General features: G+C 44.1%; 1 protein-coding gene across 3 annotated transcripts in view; it reads left to right on the plus strand.

The window, feature by feature from the left end:
• The window catches only part of LDLRAD4 (low density lipoprotein receptor class A domain containing 4), a 439821-nt gene that overhangs the window by 159159 nt on the left and 261075 nt on the right, over nt 1-19587 (plus strand). Inside the window, exon 1 of one of the 3 annotated variants that reach the window (XM_028089368.2) lies at nt 13975-14139. The exons of the other annotated variants lie outside the window; for them this stretch is intronic. The gene's annotated coding sequence lies outside the window, so the exon portion shown is untranslated. Of the gene's footprint in view, nt 1-13974; nt 14140-19587 lie in introns of those variants that run through there. 3 annotated transcript variants of the gene reach the window in all.

The raw sequence follows: 19587 nt of genomic DNA on the forward strand, positions 1-19587 counted from the left end.
TGAAAAGCATTTGACATTTTATGATTCTGCTTTTGTTGAGTAATACGGCACACACAATGTCCTGCAAGTCATTGTTCTCTAATGGAAATGTCACTTTCAGAGCAATTTATGGGGGTATGTTTTTCTTTACACAACTGGGAAGACTGAGGGAATAAAGTTATTGATGATGAGTAACTTCTCCCTCCCAATCTTTAGTTTTCCTTCTCTGATTTATTAATGTGCAAATGGCGGTGGGGTGGCAGTTCTGCTGAACTGACCATGTCCTTAGGATTCTTTTCATATAAGTGAGCTAATGGGGAAGCCCCACATCACTATTTGACATTGCTTTGCCCCCTGGCTTCCAGTTTGCACATTTTGCAGGGAATCACTTAGTCTGGCTGATACCGCAGAGCCATGGCCTGAAACACAGGGCCTTTTGAATTTGGGTCCTTCTTTCTTGTCTGATTCACTTAACATCCCAGTAAGCCATTTAATCCTTCTGGGCCTCTGGCTCCTTATTTATAAAATGGGGGCTGTGAAGTTGAAGAAATTCATGGAATCCAGAAGAAACATTTCTACATAAAAAGAGGGTTTTTTTTTTTGTTGTTGTTGTTGTTGTTTCAAAAGGAAAGATGGTAGAATAATCATGAGAAGTGACCAGACCTGAAAGTTTGCAGCATTTCAAATTTTGTGGAGAGAGCAGGTCAGGTTGTTGGGTGCTTGGAGAGGTGGCAGGTTCAGTCTGAGGGCCACATGAACTTGGATTGGACTCTGCCTTCTTCCCTGACTAGAGCTCTGCCCTTGGACAGTCATTGAGCTCCTTTATGTTTCCCTTTGCCTATTGGTAAATGAAGATGGTCATGTTCAGCTCTCAGTGGTGCTGCTCTGAGGAAAAATGAGATTACATATGTGGGATGCTGAATATGGAGTTCAGTGCTTTCCAGGCCTTGGCTGTTTCTTGATGTGGAGTTACAGTGTTGAGCCTGGTTGCCCGGTCCAGTCCTTCTTGCTCTCTGTGCTCACACATTTGTGTGAGCTCCTTAGACCTGTCAGCATCTGCATCTGTAAGATGGGAGCCCACATCCTGGGGATTATTCTGGGGAAGGTCCTCTTAGGGTGGTCACAGCCCTTTGAAAGTGAATGAAACATTATTTAAATGTAGATTCAGAAGAGCACACAAAGTTGAGTGCTGTAGAACCATCTTCAGACTTCCAGCCGGGCTGACTGGAAACCCTGCCCTCCTGGCCTCCCTTAATGAGTACACTTCAGCTGTTTCAGTCTCATGAGCTGCTCCTTCATGGGATGTCACTGCCACTCTTCTGTGTGGAGGGTGGCATACAGGGCTGTGACACGAAGCATCTCTGTGAAGTGGCCAGGCCTTCAAACTCTTCTTCCCCTCTCCCTGGGAGACAGCTGGGGAGGAAGGGCACCTAGGAGATGCATGGAAAGAAGCTTTTAAGGCGATTCTGAGAGGAAGAAGGAACAAAAAGCACTAGAGTAAAGAGCAGCATATGGTTCAAAATGTAGACTAGCCTCGTCCGCCTTCCCAGGAGGTGGAAACTCCTGTAGTTGTTGCCTCCTCCTGCCTGGCTCCTGAGACTCCTGCCTTATTTGCCGGTGCCTTCTTGGGCAGTCAGCCCTTGAGAGGGGCCTGACCAGGGAGTGGAGGTGACAGGGGTGCCCCACTGGATTCTAGACACAGTCTCTCCTGAGCCTGGCATTGGTCTGCCATGGTTCACACTTAATGCAGTTGTGTCCAGTCCTCACCGCTTATTGGGTTGCTCTGTAGCTCCTCTGCTCTGAGGAGAAAGGAAGCATGCTCGCCACCCCTGTCAGGATCCCAGGCCGGCTTGTGCCTAGGGCCTTGAGACTCTGAGTAATGGAAACCCCTGGGTTCTGCCTGGAGAATTCACAGTAGTTAGGACAGTGCCTGAAACATTAAGGCCCAAGAAAATGGCAGCTATAATTATGACTGTTACCCTGGTTGTGGGCTATGCACAGGACCCTGGTCACTTCCTCACGCATTTGCTCTTAGCCACGCTCTCAAGGCTCCTCCCCAGCTCATATTTTCTTAACTTCTTTAAACTTATAGTTTACCCAAGAACTCTGTTTCCTTACAAATTTGGCCTCCTCCTACTTGCATCGGCCTACCTGAATAATAATCATATCGGTAGCAGTAATAAAATAATATCCAGTGTTTTAGAGAACTTACCATGTGCTTTATCTGCCTTAACTCTGTCTGTCTTCACAACAACTCCAAGGCATTGTTAGTGTGCTGGTATTATTGGTGCAGGGGTCCACTCAGCAAAGCCAGCAGTTGGACTGAGCTGGTAGCCTTTCCAAATCTTCTAGCACTGTGTGTGCAACCTCAGCTGCACATGAAGGTCACCTAGAGAGCCTTACCGCTGCCTGGGTCTCCCCATCAGAGATTGGAATTTAATTAACCTTTGTATCACCTGGCCCTGCTAAACCAGGACCTATATCCTAGATTCCCAGGTGCCTAGTGCATATGAAAGTTAGAGGACCTCGAGGGTAGGTTGGGAGAGTCAGTTCCTGAAAAAAGGAACTGACTTGTCCCATTTCCTCAACAGAAGTGATTGAATTAACTAATCTCACATTCTTTTTTTTTTTAAGATATTATTTTTTCATTTATTTGAGAGAGAGAGAGAGAGACAGTGGGCAGGAGAGGGAGTGAGAATCTGAAGCAGACTCCATGCTGAGCGCAGAGCCCAACGCGGGGCTCCATCCCACAACAGCGAGATCATGACCTGAGCCGAAACCAAGAGTTGGATGCTTAACTGACTGAGCCACCCGGGTGCCCCTAATCTGTGCATTCTTAAAGAAGCTGTCAATTATTGAATATTAGCTATAAGAGCTGGGCCCACGAGAACCTGTAGGACAATGGTTTTAGCTTCCCGGTATCTCTAGGGAAATAATCAGTGGTAGAATAAAGGAGATGCATGTACTTAGCCTTCTCTGGAAGTGGGTCCCTGTGGACTGGGCTCATCATTTTTTATTCTTTGCCTGCTCATCTCATCTTTCTTTCCCCATATAGTTGGTCAGTTACTTATGATGTAGAATGAAAGGGACGATCCTCTGTCCCTGCCCAAGTAGTGGGGTAAAGCTGTGTAGTCTTAGAGGTGAGTCGGAGGCTGGTGCCCACCCCCTTAATTGGTTTGCTCTTCTTATGTTTCTTGACTTTAGTCTTTTCTTTTCTTTTTAATTAATTAATTAATTTATTTTTGAGAGGGAGAGAGAGAAAGTGAGCACAAGGGGGGGGAGGGGCAGAGGGAGAAGCAGACTCCTTGCCCCCCGAGTAGGGAGCCCAATGTGGGACTCGATCCCAGGACCCCCGGATCATGACCTGAGCTGAAGGCAGTTGCTTTAACCCACTGAGCCACCCAGTAGCCCGACTTTTGTCTTTTCTTATTCCAGGGCAACGAAAGGTGCTAATGTCTTAGTTTCTGGAATTGAAGATGCACTGATTTTGTGGATTCTCCAGGCCAGTGGAAAAGAGTCTTGCCTTAGATATTTAAAATGGTGAAGGGGTTAAGGCATTTTTCCTTGGCTTTAAATCTTGTTTTAGAGCATGACAAAAATCATTATATAGTTAGCCATACCTCCACTTAAAAAGATTTGTCAGTTTATGTTTTATGTTTCAATTCCCTTGCTGATGGGGGCCTGGGGGACTCAGGATTCCTAGTAAAGAAGGGCTTAGGGGCTGCAGTCTGGCTGGGAGGGAGGCCTGGGAGACCAGTGTGAAGCTGTGTTTGCATGGCAAGCCCACTGCTTGTTTTGGAGTGCATGCAGTTATTGTGATGGCTGGTGGGAGCTTGGAAGCCGCTTCCTCACCATGCCAGTGCTGGTTTGCCTGTGTTTTTCAAAGTCCCCTCTTACATCTTATTTCATGTGTGAATGTAGGTATACATACATGGATACATATTGCAATTTCCTCCTCCTAATTATGATTTTCTTAGCTATTCCTCATATACAGGAATTTATACATTGTTTTAAATTTTCTCAGCACATATAATTTATTTTTATTTTTTTAAAAGATTTTATTTATTTATTGAAAAGGGAGAGAGAGAGAGAGAGCACAAGCAGAGGGAGTGGCAGAGGGAGAGGGAGAAATAGGCTCCCTGCCAGGGAGCCTGATGCAGGGCTCAATTCCAGGACCCTGGGATCATTACCTGAGCTGAAGGCAGATGATTAACCGACCGAGTCACCCAGGCACCCCTCAGCACATATAATTTAGAAATGATTTTAATCATTTAGATACTATTTTATAACAAAAAACCTTAATTTTCTCTTTTACAAGTATATCTGTTCATTGTAGGCAAATTTGGAAAGCACAGAAAAATTACAGTTAGACAAATAATTACCCATACATACAGTCTTGCCATATGAAGCTTTCCACTGTTAACATCTAGCTTATGTCTTTTCAGTCTTTTCTTTCCTGCATAAATTTCTTCCGGTGGAACTGTTTGTAGTATGTATTCACTTTTATCACCTGATCATTCCCCCCCCTTTTTTTTACTCGATGACAGCTTTCTTTCTTTTTTTTAATTATGTTATGTTAATCACCATACATTACATCATTAGTTTTTGATGTAGTGTTCCATGATTCATTATTTGCGTATAACACCCAGTGCTCCGTGCAGAACGTGCCCTCTTTAATACCCATCACCAGGCTAACCCATCCTCCCACCCCCCTCCCCTCCAGAACCCTCAGTTTGTTTTTCAGAGTCCATCGTCTTTCATTGATCATTCCCCTTTAACATTACATTATGAACATTTTTTCAAAAAGATTTTATTTAATTAATTAATTAATTTAGAGAGCATGCATGGGTGGGGAGAGGCAGAATCCCAACCAGACCCTCCCCCTCCCCCCCACTGAGCACAGAACCTGACTCAGGGCTCAATCTCATGACCTGGAGATCACAACCCAAGCTGAAATCAAGAGTCGGACACTCAACCAACTGAGCCACCCAGGCACCCCAGTATTTTCTTTATATATATGTTTTAAAATTGCTACATAGTATTCTTTTATGTATGTGTACTTGACACTTTAAATTGTGCTCTTATTATTAGACATTGCAGTTTTTGACAGCTTTTGCCCTTATAAATAATGCTTTGATGAACACCGTTGTGCAAAAAGCTCTTCTATGTATTGGGCCATTTTCTTAGGTTAAGTTCCCAGAATCAGAATTATGGAGTCCAAAGATGTGAGCTTTATTAAGGTTTATGATTGAATTTTCAAAGGGATTGGGTGGGCCTAGCTTCTAAGACTGTGCTGAGCTCAGTTTTTCTCCAGTTGTCTGCTCATAGTTGCTGTGGCCAGTCCCTGCCATTCAGCTGGGAGATGCCCCAGCCCTGCCTGCACTACAGGGTGTCATGAGAGTAATGCACCTTTATGGAGCTCTTTGCAGCATGATGTTGTAAGGCTCCCTGAGTGCCACGAGTTAGGACAATGATGCTGATATTTCATTTGGGCAAGTGAAAACTCAAGTATCCTAGGTTCAGTGTTTTTGTTCTTTTGGGCAGTCTTTCTGCTTGGCTTTAGTTCATGGAAGCAATAATGTAGATGGACAGACTCCAGCAAGATCAGACTCTTGTAAAAACAGTACCTCAGTGCCTCTAGGCATAAAGAAATGGGAATCCTTCCAGGCTGGCTCAGTCAGCTCTTCGTTGAAGCATCCTAATAGTGATGGAGATTTCATCTGAGGTTTACTGTACTCTCTGAGGACTTGGAAAGCATCCTGCCTGGGTTATCACTATTATATCCTGAAGAAGATGCTGGTTTCAGATTCTGCCTCCTCCCCACCTCCAATGCCACCCTTAAATACTGTTTTGTATAATTAAATTTCTTAGGCTTTTAGAATCATTTCATTCTGTGTTGGAAGAAATGTATGTCCTTGGATGACTAAGTAAGTGAACCAAATTCCTGTAGAATTTATAAGTCTTTCTTGTGAAAAGGATAATCAGACCTAGTTGTTAAATACATTAAGGTTATTTCACTCATAAAGGAGAAGGATGAGAGTTGATTTAATAGTGTTCAGGTGTCTGAAAGAGAGCTATTTTATGGATTTAGGTGATTGGGTTTTCTTAGCCACTAATGACCAAAAAGGAAGAAGCACTTAAATTGAATTGTCAGGATGCTTATTTTTCTCCCATGGAATTCTTTCACGCTAGGTAGAGCACTGGGACTCTGTGTGGGGTGGATGTGGCTTTACTTGGAGGCTTGAATGGAGCTACACTGTTCCCAGGACTCTGAACAGCCCTGAAGGATCCTGACCAGACTTTCAGCTTATTACTGATTCCTTTGAGGTTGTGCCCGTGTGCTGACCATGGATGACCTTAGTCCACACTTTCCAGATCTGCCTGGAGGATGCTTGTTTTAGAAGAGTTGTTTCTCAATTGGAGGGGTGGTGGTGGAGGGGGGTGGATTCATGGCCAAATTCTGGAAGAAGAAATTAAATTCTTTTCTTAACTATAGAACTTTTCAAAGTCTTTAATACGAGACTTGCAGTATGAAGGTCCCAAATGGGCAGATGATGGGCAGCCTTTCCCAAATGACAAGACCTTGAGGGCTTTTTCGAAAGGAAAACATAGAGGACAGCACATGTTGCCAGTCTGTGATGTTGCCTTCCTTCTGGCTGTAGTTCAGATGTCGCTCTCCTCCGGTGCTAGTGAAGTGGTCCCCTATTGGGGCAGCTTTTATTGAGTCCATGTTTACAGAACTCTTGCCAGACATGTGTAAAATGCTGCAGATGGAAAAAAGGTAATGAGGCAGTCTGTCTTCCTGCCTCCATTCTCCCCCTTTTCTAGTTCTGCCAGTCTTTAAAGTGCAGCTTTAATTATACCTTCTCTTGCCCCCAAACTTTTCAAGGCTTCTTCTTGCTTCCTAAAAAGGGTCTAGAGTCCTCAGCCTGTAGTTCAAAGTTCCCTGGTGTTTTCTTCCTTTATTCTCTTGGTGTAACAAGTTCTAGATAAACTGGACCACTCGTTTTTTTTTTTTTTTTTTTTTACATTTTTAAATATCTCAATGCTTTACTAAATTTTTTCATCTCCCTTAGACTTTATCCTTCTACCATTTTTCTCTGACCTCAGGGTCTATATTAGTTCCATGAAATCTTTTGTGATGTGCATGGGAGAAGCCCAGATGATCTTCCTACTTGCAATTTAATAGCTGTAGAAATGCTTGATAATAATAGCTTTTTGAAAAATCTTGAATGCTCTGGCTTGAGAGAAGTTAGATTTACTAAGAGAGCTGTCAGAACATACTGTGGTGTATATGCTTGGTTTTTACATTGCCCTGTTTAGCTTGGCGTCTGCTCCTCAGTTACAAACCTAACCCTTATTTAATAACATTTTTTCTATGTGTAAATAATACATAATTCAAGTTGTTTTTTAATAAGTCCTGAGAGTATCTCCATTTTCTTCCCTCTAAACTATTCTGTACTGTTTCTAGAGTTTTCCTACTGTGACAGATGTGATCATCTTCTTTTTTAGAGACTTTATGGTAGCCTAATGTCTGAGGAGTATATATACCCATTTTAAATAAGGACAAGAAATAATTTCAATGTTGCTTGAAATTGTATTTATTTTAGGTTACTTAAATATGTACAACATAAATATAGTTATTAACTCCTTACTTTGATAGCTTTTAAATAGCTTTAACATCAAAACAAATATTATAGAAATTATAAAGTCAAAAACATTGAAATTACTGTTTAATCTGATGTATACTTTTATTTTGCTGAAGGCTTCCATTTCCTAGCTTTTTAAATTTATGAGCAGAGCATCCTAAAGGGTGATTCAAAGTGATGGTGGTTACTCTTTGCTGGATTTTAGTATAAACACACAAAAGTCAAGACTGGTTTGAATGTTGGTTTTAAGTAATTAGCACTGGTTTAAGATGAATTCCTTGTTCTTGAATATCCAGGGTCAAAAATGACCTACAAATCTCATTAGGTTCTTTGAAAAGTGTTGGCTTTTGTCCATGATACATCTGAAACTTGGATGTTTATGTTACCCTTGAAAGGAGTGGTTTAGCTCTAGAGAAATCAAAGACTTGTGCAGAAAGCAGGTGACTGCTTCAACATGTGACCTCTTGAATTTCTTTCTTGGGTCCCAGATTCTTGCTGTATTGGTGTGCAGAGGTTTCAGAATCCTTTGTTTTGACTTTCTTATGCTTACCATTGCAGGATGACCTCAGAGGCCAGAGAAGGCATGGCTTCCAAAAAAAGCAGCCAGTCCTGGGTAGTACTTTCCCCCAAATTCTTGCTCAGTGGATGTTGATGAGTTAGCTAACCATTCTGAGGCATACCTTTTACAACACTAAAATGGAGATTATAATAACTACTCAGTAGGATTTTAGTAAAGGTTAAATGAAGTAACATATGTAAAGTATCAAATATAGAGCCTAGTAGATAGTTGGTGCTCAATAAATGGTTTTCTTCTCCCATCACCAATTTCAAGAGGTTAACTATAAGTAAAGGCCTTAGAAAAACCAGGGGTTCATTTAGCAAATGTTTGATGGGAGCTCACGCCATATCTGTGAGGGGTTCAGAGCAGATTGATATCGATCCCTCTCCCTAGAGCTCACGATCTAGATGTCCGGTGCAGGGCAGATGCATCAATGCTGTTGTGGAGCTGGAAGCATGGTCTAGAGAGGCTGTGGACTTTTGCTCAGACCCCTGGCCTCTCTGCTCATGGAAATCTCCAGCATATGGTTTCCTCTCTCCCTCATTTATATTCCGTCCCATATGGTTTCTGTCTCTACACTCAAGTCACTCTACCTGCCTTGCTCAGAGACAGCCCCGGGTGATGGTTTCTCTCTAGAGGCCTTCAGGGCAGCAACTCTGTGAAGTCATCACAGGTCATGGGTGTGTGCCTTGAAGGGTCCAAGTTGGAGTAACAGCTCTGCATGTACTTCTTTCAGGACATTATGTTCAAATATGAAAACTCAGAGGGGGATTCAGAAATAAACATGCCTGACATCTGGGTGGATGTTTTATGGTTCTATTAAAAAATTTTAACCAACAACAGTGAATATGGTAACATGGACATTTTTTCCTCTCAGCAGACTTTGTTATTTTAGACCGTTTCCAGAGCAGTGTGAGGAAGACACTTCTTGGTTCCAGATTCAGGATGACTGTGCATGGTCCTGCATACCTGTAGGTAGCATCTGGGCTCAGGGCTCCTTCATATCAGAAGTAAGATGGGAAACCAAGCTGTCTTATCATTTAAATTTATTGTTTTTCTTTTGTGGTGAAATTTCAGAAAATTAAGAGTCTTTTCCTTGTCCTTTGGAATTAGTTATCCCTGATAGCAGATACAATATTTCACAGAGCTGACATAAGGAGTGAAGATTAATTGTCTCCTCTGCCAGGTGCTTTCGCATATGCAGTCTCATTCAGTCCTCGCAACAGCCCTGGGTGGTAACACATATTTTCCCAGGTTTATTGGTAAGGGAACAACACAGGCCCAAAGTAGGCCTACTTGAAGCCCTGTTGTCTAGCAAGTTGCAGTACCAGAGTTGAAACACAGGTCTGTCTGTGCTGGAGCTGGATCCTGAGCATGCGGGGAAGCAGAGAGAAACAGGCCTTTTCCTTTAGAAGTCAAAGCAGGGCGTGAAGAACATAGGGAGAGAGAGAGAGAGAGAGAGAGACAGGAATTTGAAGCTTGAAACTGAACTCACGTAGTATTTGTCAGCTAGTGTTGTCTATTTTCTAACTTGGCAGATAAAGACTTTTACATGTCTGCCTCTTAACCTCACCAGCTTTTATGTCCTTCTGCTTTTAGAAGGTTATAGGCATGAAAGAAGAATGAACCGTAGCAGTGATGGTTGCACAGCCACGTGAATGTACTTAATGCCACAGAGCTGTACACCTAAAAATGGTTAAAATGGTAACTTTTATATTATATATATTTGCCCACAATCAAAATAAACACTTAAAGAAAAAGAAGAACCAATCCTGTTGAGCTTATCAGAAGAGCTCAGATTTGAGCAGGGCCTTGATGGAGAGGCAAAGAAGCAGAAAGATGTGTGGGAAGGTGGGAATAGTCATGTGTGGGAGGAAGAGCAAGGGTCTCTTTGGCTTAAGGGCAGATTTGGGGCAAAGTGGGTGCACCCACAGTTGGGCGTGCTGGTCAGCTGATATTCCTTGAATGTTGGTTCAGTGCACATTGCAGGAGGGTTTGCGTTTGGGTGGCCTGCTGGTACCCCACACAGCCTCTGGGCTGCCGGCTGTAAGCACGTGGATCCCATACAGCAAAGCAAGGCCCTACAGGTAAGCAACTCCATTCCCTAGAAGGCATTTTAACAATGATCTGTTACTACTTGGGACTCACTTCCTGTGCAGAACACTGACTATAACGTGGCTTCCAACTGCCTGCAGGGTTTATGCAAAGAGGTAAGATAAATGCAGTTTCTCCCAACTCTTGTTATTTGTAAAGATGTTTGGGGGCACCAGGACTGCGTTGGTGCTCAGCATAGAGAGGCATCCTGGATGACTTCTTGGCTGGCATGCCCTGGAAGGTGGTTCTCCTTGGATGAGATTAAGCCAGGAGATTCTGGAAGACTACTCTCCATGGAAAGCACGGGTTGTGGGGCTAGAACCTCGTGGTTTCTTGGGATCTCCCTTTGTCACCCTCGGTTCTGTTGTGACTTGAACTGATGCATGGCCTCATGCATTATATGATATGTCATCATATGATAACATCATAGCCTATCTGGCAAAAGAGATGGCACCTAGTAACTGGTGAGAGACTGTGCTGTGACCACCTCAGGAGCATCTAGACTGACCAGGGGCAGAAGCCCCCACTCCAGAAATGGTATAGACAAAAGGCAACTGTCACTCAAAAAGAGGTGTTGGTACAGGCACACTTCCCTGTTGCTTGTTTAGGACCTCCGGCCCCTCTTGCCGCATGCATCTCCTTGTGTAACATTATTTGAGTTCTTTCTGGTCCTTGCCTCTGCCTCTCACCAACTGGCAGCGGCCAGTGCTCTGTATCTCTGAGTCTCCTGAGTTTGTCTTTGGCCTAGGACTCTTAGACCCATTTTCCTTGCTTGTACTTGGAATTTTGGCTGCTCTGTGTACCTGGCTATAGGTATAGCCTGCATCTTCCTATTCTAGCTCTCTTTATGGAGATGATCCTCTGATAGCCTGTACCCAGGCCGATGCTTGTATCAGGGAGTACCATTTTCCAGGTGGGAGCGTATGAACCACACTGGTCGTGCACACCCTGCTCACTGCTCCTACTGTGAGTTGCCTTCACCATTTAAGCTATCAGCCCCTTTTCCTGTCTGTGAAGCAATCAGCCTTGACCTTCCCTGATTGCTTTCTCCTCTCATCCAGTCTTGACTAAGTATGCCATGAATATAAGCGTAGGGTTCCTTATCCCTGCTTCCTCAGGAAGAGGGTTATGGAGAGTGAGTCAATGATAGTAACTGAGTATTAGTATGTGCCAAGCCATGTTCTAAGCACTTTATATGTATAATCTTATTCAAGCCTCAAAACAATTCTATAAAAGAGTTGCTCTTATGAAGTGCTTTTGACAGATGAGGAAAGACAGGCGCAGGCTGAGTGAAGGTAGCACCCCTGGTAAGATGAGTGGCTGAGATGAGAACCTGTAACCTCAGCACAAACGACGGGACTGCGCCTGGAATATGGTCAGGGCCAGCCTTTGTCAGGAAGTGTTTCCCTTCCAGCTTATCAGCGTCCACAGAGACCTATGATCCAGATGCTGCTCTTGGAGAGGTGGTTTAGTTCGTGGAGAGATGCATTTTATAGATGTGTGTTTAAGAAAACTTGGCCTATAAGGATATTGTTTTGGACATAATAATGATAACATCATAGCGTATCTGTAAACTGTGGCGTCCACTATATGGGCTTACAGCCTTGTTTTCCTTCTCTAATTCTAGGCTTAGTTAGACCACACAGGAGTGTGTCTTGTCACTGTGATGGCCTTTTAGGGGTCTGCAAGTAAGCAAGTGCGGAAGCACAGGAATTCCTGTGTTTCTTCTGTTTGTAGCCCCATGCAGGCCCTATATTGTTCAACAGTCTAGCTGGTATATTTTCAGTGCAAATCTTGTTTCTCACAAAATCTTTTTTTTCCTTTTAAAAACATAAAATGAACAAGAAAAGTTCCCTTTACTTAGATATGCTGGCTAATGTTCTAGAATAGAAGAAAGATCTGCCTACCTCATGTTTCTGATTTGCTCCTGACTCCTGGTGCTCCCTTCAATGCTTAGACATTGGGCAACTAGTTCCTAGTGCAAGAGGAGGTTCTTTTGGACCCAGAGCATGAAGATTCTGGAGAATACCTCTTGTAAGCATATAGATCATCCTTCACGCACAGGGTCAATTTTCTGTGCTGAGGATGCAGTAACGATAGGAGCGGATGGGCTTAGACTCATAAGGTCTGAATTTTGATCTAAGTCCTACCATTTGTTAGGGGTGAGATCTGGGCAAGTTACTTAATCTGGACCCCAACTTTTTTCCCTGTAAAATAATAGTCGTGACCTCAACCCATACGACTGGTAGCTAAAGAGAGAATCTAGGTGACAGTGCTGGAGCAGGCTGCCTGTTTCCCTCCATGGCCTCCTTACCATGCTGGAAGCCCTTGGAGTTGTGTTGGGAAGTCCCTTGGAGTCTGCCCAGGCCTTGATGTGGAGACAGGTCTGGCCTCAGAGACAGGTTGTCTGGGATGACGCTTTTGCTGCTGGACCCAGGCCTCCTCTGTGCCTGCCTGTAGTCTTTATTTCATGTGTCTGTGGCATATTCACAGAGGGTGGACATGAGCAGGGGGGGCAAAAACAACTGAAACTTAGCCATGTGGTTGCATGTGAATAGTGCAAACACTGTTTAGATGGTTGAGGTGCTGGGACCTTTAGGCCAAAATGGGGTGAGTGGATTATGGATGGATTTGGCAGTTAATTTTGTCCCTGTCCTGCCCTTCTGTGGGTTTGTGATGTGTGAAGTGACAGTACAGTCTGTGTCTCTGTTGTTTCTTTATCCAGTTTTGAGCAACTTTCCTGTGTTTGGGGTGGAGCAGTTGTTAGGCCCAAACTGTCTTCTAATGTTGAATATTCATGTATTGGCTTAAGATATTAGACTAACTCAAGTAAAAACCAGTATGGGGAAAATCCATCCTTGTTATTGTTTGTTCCTTCCCTTGGGGTCCCTCAGTGCCCCGCTGGAGCCCTCTGTCCACCTTGGGGTCACACCTTCTCCCTCTCCTCCCTGTCCTGGCACTCGTCAGTGCTGATGTCTTGTTCTCTCCAGAAGATGGTCTCCTGGAGTCGTGAGGGCACACCAGGACACACAGAGATGGTGGACATGCAAGCGTTGGGTCTGGCTGGTTCTTCTCCTGGCAACTATGCACCTTCACAAATGTTTTATTTCTCTGAAACCATCTTCATCTATAAGATGGAAAATGTTTAAATGCCCACTTTCCTATGTGGTGATACCACATATGAACAGGGTAGCTACAATGTGGAGTAGGAGGTTCTGAGTGCGGAGGAACGCTGATGAGCCTCCCTGGGAGTTCACAGTAGGCAGGCTCATGGGCTAGCTCAGGGAAAACGAGCTGAGCTCAGAGCCCAGGGAGGGAGAGTCCAGGCAGTGGAAGAGGGAGATTAAGGTGGAAGCAGCGGTTCATGACCAGGAGTGTGAGGAATAGGGTGGGCAGTTAGAGTGAGGGTTTGGAGTTTATCTGGTGGTGAGTGAAGAGCCTTTGAAGGTTTCCAGCTGGGCAGTGACTTTATCAGAGCTGCTGTGGCAGCTCTGTCCCCGGGAGGGCGGAGGCAAAGGAGGCCTGGCAGAAGGAAGTTGTGCTTGGTCATAGACAATGCTTAGCCGGGGGAATGTTTTTTTTATTCCCCTTCACCTCCCCCCCCCCGCCCCCGATGGTCTGGGCAGTGCTCACCAGCTTTTTTTGTCTGTTTATCTCAAAGGCGCACACTCTCTTTTGAGCATAAAGAACCTTTTCCTTGTTGCTCAAAGTCAGACGTATGGCTGAGAAATTTATGAACACCTGTCAGCGCTCGGAGAGTGGAAAGAGGGTTTCATTGGTTAAGACAAAAAAAGGAAAAGTGAAGATATGTACATCATAAATGTAGTTTTTACCAAGAAGTAGAATAACCTGCAAACAGTAAGTAGCATTAGTTAGCTGATGGAATGTTATTTTCTTGCTGAAGATTGAATTGTTTTAAAAGCCATTATGTGCTTTTTCTCTGACTGTAGGGTTCAGGTGGCCGTGCAACCACAGACAGCCTTGTGGGATTCGCTCAACTTGGTGTTTTGGGAAGATGAATAGAATGACCAAAACCAAGTTGTGATTGATAGTCACATCTTTCCTTCCCTCCCCTTCCCTCCCCTTCCCTCCCCTCTCCCCTCACCCTTCTCCCCTTTCCTCTTTCCCTTTCCCATCCTCCTCTCCCTCTCCTCTCCTTTCCTTTTCTTCTTGGTAGACTTTGTGTTTCTTCCTTAAAAAGAAATGCTTGCCAAATGAAGTTATCAAAATATTAGAGTCTCTCAGCTGAGAGAGGAATTGTATATTGAAGAATTAGGTGGCATCACTTTGTTTCATCCATGTTAAATAATCACTGCACCTAAAAATGATTGCTCTATAAACCTCTGCTGATGAGACTGCTCCACTAAGTAAAAACCAAATTCATCCTTTCCATCTGCAGTATTTGTTGAATTTCCAGTATGTTCTGAGCACGGTAGGAGCTGAGCCCCCAGGGAGCATAAAGCTTGAGAGACGACCTGGACAAGGGGGTGAACCATTATCATCACTGAGACCCATTCCCATGGCCTGCATAGTAGTGTCACCTGCAGTATGTCATGGGCACCAGGGAAGAGTTTTCAATAAGAAATGACTTAGAGACCGAGATCAGAAGTAGGACTTGGCCAGATGAGGGGTAGATGGAGTAGGAAGGAGTCCCAGGAAGACTTGGCAGCAAGAGCAACAACCCAGAGATGAGCAAGAAGAGCCTGGGTGGTGGTTCTATCCAGCCAGAGCTAGAGTTTACATTGTGGTGGAGACAGGGAGGATGGGTAAGTGGGCCCCAGACAGTGGCAGTGGATAGGTAAAGAAGGGATGTGAAGTGAGAGATGATTCAGAGGCTGGATGTGGAGATTTGGGGATCAGCAGTTGTAGATTATGGTACTGTATGCACTGCAGATACCCGTGTCCCCTGCTTTTGGGGAAAGGAGCCCATTTCACAGCCCTCCTTTCTCACTGCTTCTCTGCCCCCAGCACCTCCCTATTTGTCCCACTCCACTCTGAGCCACCCACCCCTGTGTCTGCTCTCAGAAATGTTGCTGTTCCTGCAGGGGGTGAGGCCAGCTCTCCATTGCTCTCTGAACCCTGCAGTAGTGCTAACAGAAGACTGCAGATGGCCACTAGGAACTCAGGATAGGGGAAAAACTTTTAAAATCAAATAAGACAATTTACAGAATTTGAGAGAAAAGCCTAAGTCACATTCTTCACAGATAAGTCTCTCATGGGGCAGCCGACTCCTGCCCTTTCTTTCCTGCCCACGGGTCTGCCCTGTCTCTTACCTCTTCAGAAAGAGAGCCCCTTCCTCCTTCATGGAGCCCTTCCCTGTAAATCTCTGTTTCCCCCACTTCCTAAGGCATGTTTTGCCCTGGGATTTACCCTCTTCCCTCATGGAGCAGGCCGTAGGACACAACCCTGTATATAGCCTTGCTGCCTAGTCCATGGTGGATGAAGCCCCAGAGGATACTTCCCTTTGAGGTCTCTGGGCCAGTGTGAGCTGAAGCTGTATTCCCTGTGTTCTCCCTGAGACTCCAGTTTTCTCTTGGTGACTGGTGTCCACCTATGCATTCTCACACGTATCTCCTAAGGATCCCACATTTTATTTCCTAGAGGCAGTAAAGCCGGTCCAGAGACTTCAATTCTGTCACTGCACATTATTATGTGCTTCCTCTTTTCTTTTGCTTCCAGACCAAACCCAGAGCCCACTAACATTTAAGAGGTAGAGTCCGTCACTGGTCCTTTCTGAAAAAGGGCTGACTACTCCATAGGTACAGAGGCCTTCAAGAGCTTCAGGATTAGAGGTTGTTGTTCTTTTATCTTGGGTCACACACAACTTCATTGTATTTTAGCGTCTTTACATGGAAGTTTCTGGGGCTATTTTTCATCATTATTCTGGGGGGTAATGTGGCCGAGAGAGGGAAGGAACACAGTTATGGAGAGACAGTATCTAGCTCGAGAAGAGAGGCTCCAAGTAGGACTGTGTGGAATTTCAGTATTTAAGGACAACGCGAGGAGGCCATTCAGGGGAGGGTGTCAAGATGTGGCCTGAGGGCTCAGGGGTAGATACATGAATGGGCGGTGGGGAGGCAGAGACAGGGAGTATGAATGACTTTGTGTGAAGACGTTTGCAGAAGGGAGAAAGGGGTAAAGGGAGAGGTGGGTCAAGGAGGACACAGGGAGCAAACTGCCAGAAAAATATGTGTTAGATTAGAAGAGACAGTGTAGTGGGAAAATGGACCCCAGCTCATTGGGACGGCCGCGTGGAAGAGTGAGGGGAGGCAGCGAGGCCAAGCTGCGGGGTCCTCGTGCCCAGGTGAGCACTTTGGGGCCGGGTCGCGTCCTCTTCCTTTCCTCCTGGACACAGAGGAGGACTGACAGGGGAACAGGAGTGATTGTGGAATGGAAGTGAAGCCCGTCTGTGGTTCAGAGTGAGAGGAAGGACATGATCTAGACTTTAGACAGATTCTGGGAATAACTAAAGAGTCCAGAAGTAGACTGATACTCCCCAACATCCAACTGGAAATCTGGGAGCTCTTTCGGCAGACTGCAGTCTGGAACAGGAGAAGGAATTTGGTATGGGTGCCCTGGGTGTTTCTGCCAGCCTAAGCTACCCTTGGCTGGACCTTAAAGTTAACAGAGGGTTGCCTCTGCAAACTCCTCCAGGTGCGTGTCTTGTTTCTGGGTCTCGCCATTCAACCCCCACCCTTGTTGTCTGCTTCCTTGGAGGGTTACTCAGGTTCTCTTGGCAAAAGTCCGACATTACCTGGATCTGAGTTCTGGGGACCCCCGAAGTCCACTCCTTGGTTCTGAATAGATAAGGAGAGTTTCCACGTGGCCACGCTTGCTGGAAACAATACATCAGCCCATTCACATCTGGAGAGAGGAACTGGGCCAGCTCTGCTCCTTTGCTCCGGCCCTCCTCACCTCCCCACTCCTCTTAGCCCTCATTAGATTCTAGTTTGAGTTTGAAAGGTCCTTGCAGGGGTGACTGTATTTTAATAGAAGATTTTGTGCTAATTGTCATTAGTGGGAATTTAGTAACGTGACAACATGGGGTATGAAGTTCAGGCAGTGTGGGGTGAGAGGGGAGTCATTTTTTGTTTAGTGTTTTTTTCTTTTTTAGTATTTGCATTATATTTGAAATAATTTCATATGGTGTTTGTGGAAAGAAAGGCACGTGTGCTTCTCAGAGTCCATAGTCTCTCACGTTCTGCATGGAGCACCGGGTGTTGTACGCAAACAATGAATCATGGAACACTACATCACAAACTAATGATGTAATGTATGGTGACTAACATAACATAATAATTAAAAAAAAGGCATGTGTGCGTGTTGTATAGCCAGTAATTATAATGTGGAGACTTCTTTTGTTTCTGTTTCCTTCCCAGCATCCATGCCTTTGTGGGAGCTGTCCTGGCACCCTACTTGATTATAGTGAGCTTTCAGTCAAAGGACTCCAGAGACAAGCTAAGCCAAAATGATCAGGTTCTCTCTTCTAGAAGCTTCAACTGTGAACAGAGACACACAGGACAAGGAGGAAGATAGGCTGGACTCATCTGATGGCAGCTCCTAACATAGTCAACACAGGAATTCCCACAATATGTATCACCTCAATGTTCAACTTCCTGGCTTTCCTAGGCCTGGTTATTTAGCATGCTGCTCAACAGCCTTAGAATACATTTACTCACTTTGCTTCCTTGCTTTTATGCTTTAGTTAGCAAGAGTTTGGTCCTGTTGCTTATAGCTAAAAAAATACTGATGTGTGTATCATCAAGCTTCTCATGATATTTTTTTTCTCATAATACTTGGAAGATTTAAATACATGTATAGATCAATTAGCTACAAAGAGGATAATGAACTTGGTGGTTGAAAAGCTTTGTTATGAAGAACATTATTGTGTTTCCAGGCATAAAAATGATGGTGGGAGAATGTGGCACAGGGTGGAGTTGTTGCTGTACCAGAAACCGTCTCTAACTCTTCAAGCATGAACCTGAACTTGAACCTAATCTTGGTAAATTCTCTCCATCGGTGCAACATTTTAGACTCTGAAATAAAGGGAATTTAAGAAAAGACGAAGATAGATAAACAGTGAAAGGAATGCTTATAGAAGGAAAGAAGAGAGTAAAAAAGAGAAGGAAAATATGAGTCAGTAATGTCAAGGGTAGACTGCACCCATCTAGAAGTGGTAGAAGTGCAAGTCTCCATAGGGCCAAATTAGCAGAGCCCAAGGGGGACAACTTCTTTCTCCTGTTTCTCTTCACCAGAAGCCCTTAGTGAGAAATAATATAATCCATGTAGACAGCATTTATTTTAATTCTCCCCCATTTCTCCCCCCCACAATATATAAAAATATTTAGAAAGTCAGTTAACATCTCTGAACAATTTATTTGTTGTAAAAATGAAGAAGTTGAACTAGTTGATTTTTTTCCTTCTTTTTATTTAACCTAAAAAAACCCCATACCATCAGGGGCACCTGGGTGGCTCAGTTGGTTAAGCGCGAACTCTCTCTCCCAAAAAATAAATCTTTAAAAAAAAAAAAAAAAGATTATTTATTTATTTATTTATTTGAGAGAGAACGAGCAGTAGAGAGAGGGAGAAGCAGACTCCCCGCTGAGCAGGGAGCCTGACTTGGGGCTCAATCCTGGGACCCTGGGATCACGACCTGAGCCAAGAGCAGAGGCTTAACCGACTGAACCACTCAGGCGCCCCACAAAAAATATATCTTTTTTACAAAAAATCAAGAATTCACCCATTTCACTCCTGCCTTCTGACAACCACCAGTCTCTTCTCTACATCTATGAACTGAGTAGGGTTTTTGGTTTGTTTTTGTTTTAAGATTCCACATATAAGAGAGATCATATAGTATGTCTTTGACTTACTTCACTTAGCCTGATGCCCTTGAGGTCCATTTGTGTTGTCACAAATGGCAGGTTTCATTCATTTTTTATGACTAATATTCCTGTGTATGTATGTATGTTTTACAATTTCTGTATCCATTCATCCCTCAGGGAACACTTAGGTTGTTTCCATATCTAGCCTGTTTAAACAATGCTGCTATAAACATGATGCGGGGGATCTTCACAAATTAGTGTTTTTATTTTCTTTGCATAAATACCCAGGCATGGAATTGCTGGGTCATAGTGGTAGTTCTATTTTTAATTTTTTGAGGGACCTTCGTACTGTTTTCCGTAGTGACTACACCAATTTACATTCCCACCAACAATGCATAAGGGATCCTTTTCTTCACATCCTCACCAACGGTTGTTATTTTTGTCTTTTTGATAATAGCTATTCTAACAGGTGTGAGGTGATACC

The sequence above is a fragment of the Eumetopias jubatus genome, unplaced genomic scaffold (assembly GCF_037043125.1).
Source record: "Eumetopias jubatus isolate StellerSeaLion01/CBP00866 unplaced genomic scaffold, mEumJub1_p1.0 scaffold_16, whole genome shotgun sequence".
Classification (NCBI taxonomy): Eukaryota; Metazoa; Chordata; class Mammalia; order Carnivora; family Otariidae; genus Eumetopias; species Eumetopias jubatus.